General features: G+C 36.1%; 2 long non-coding RNA genes across 2 annotated transcripts; both read right to left on the bottom strand.

Annotated features, from left to right (window-relative positions):
• Positions 1–21: 21 nt before the first annotated feature.
• LOC109592859 (uncharacterized) lies at positions 22–509 on the bottom strand. Its single transcript, XR_002190593.1, has 2 exons — positions 375–509; positions 22–308 (listed from the first exon to the last, which is right to left on the bottom strand). It is a non-coding gene; the product is annotated as an uncharacterized LOC109592859 (long non-coding RNA).
• Positions 510–556: 47 nt separating this feature from the next.
• On the bottom strand, positions 557–1,284 carry LOC109592860 (uncharacterized). The gene is made up of 3 exons (XR_002190594.1): positions 1,144–1,284; positions 1,012–1,086; positions 557–702 (listed from the first exon to the last, which is right to left on the bottom strand). It is a non-coding gene; the product is annotated as an uncharacterized LOC109592860 (long non-coding RNA).
• Positions 1,285–1,435: the final 151 nt, after the last annotated feature.

Here is a 1,435-nt window from a genome sequence, read left to right on the forward strand (position 1 = left end):
GTTAACTAGAACTTTATAATACTTTATACATTGTTGGTTCTGTTGATTAGAATGAACTAAAAAATTACAAAAGATTTTATACTATATACCCATGACATTATAATGAAAGTCAGGGAGAGAGAGATTACAAGATAGAGTTAATCGTTTCACAATACATTATACTAAAGTATGTCCATTCTATACTACTGGAGACAGGGAGGATTGATGTCTTTGAGTTGGTTTCAAGGTTTTGGTTTTGGTGGTATTGGAGGAGGAATATCCAGACCACCTAACCTATCCATGATCAGCTCTTGAGTAGTGAACTTCCTCTAGAGGAGAGTGAGAGAGAGATGAAGGTTGTGTTACTCCATACAGTATAATGTGTATTGGCTTACATTTCCATTGACTGCTGCATGGACTACTCTTTCCTCAGTGGGTGGTTTATTCTTTGGTGTTCTCTTACCAGCTGCTATTGATAGATCAGCATACAATACTTTATGAGGAGCAGCTGGAGGAGGAATGGGAGGAGGATCAGACTAGGAGGAGAGAGAGAGGATGTATGAGATACAATTACATGTACATGTACATTATCATTACTTTGTTGTTAACTGATGCATATACCACTGGTTGTTCTTGTGTTGGTGCTGCCTGTGGTCTCTTCCCTTTAGCAGCAATAGCCAGATCAGCATACACTGGCTTATGAGCTGATTTATCAACTAACACCTATTGAATATAACAACATGAACCTTGATTACTAATGTACATACCTTATGTACTAATATACCTTATACTAATGGACATACCTATACTAATGCATTTACATGTACTTATGGTATGTGTGTATTAGTTACTATAAAGGGGTACATCAGATTACATAAGGATAAGTTCACCTTATTACAAAGCTAAAAGGATGTACTCAATTCACCCATTACCCCTCTTCCCTTCCTTTATATGATACAATACATTATGTACATGTAGTTCATTAAACCCAATACATTATGTCATGAGTGGATTATGTACATGTATCCATACCTGGTTGTTGGTGTTTTTATTAATGGTTGAATATAGTCCAGTAGCACCAGTAGACAGACCCTGTTGACCCTTATTCTATTAATAATACATTATATGATCCATTTTTAAAAGACTCTCTCATTAATGACTGACCTCTCCCTCTCTCTTCAGTTCAGAGTATTCTTGTACTCCATTAGGATTATAGGCTGGTACTGGTGGGGGAGTGTCATCATCATCATCACTGGCTCTAAGAACACTGTACTGACCTAGTGAATATTGTATATCAAATAGTAATATATATATATGCAATTACTCAGTCTATACTTAATACTGATCACTATAAAGCATGTACTTAAGCACATTGTCTATCATGTCCTCTTGTCTATCATGTGCTAGTTCATTGTATCTTACAGTCAAACATATGATTACCCTGTGTAGGCTGTTG

The sequence above is a fragment of the Amphimedon queenslandica genome, unplaced genomic scaffold (assembly GCF_000090795.2).
Source record: "Amphimedon queenslandica unplaced genomic scaffold, v1.1 AMPQUscaffold_3693_Cont24316, whole genome shotgun sequence".
Taxonomy (NCBI): Eukaryota; Metazoa; Porifera; class Demospongiae; order Haplosclerida; family Niphatidae; genus Amphimedon; species Amphimedon queenslandica.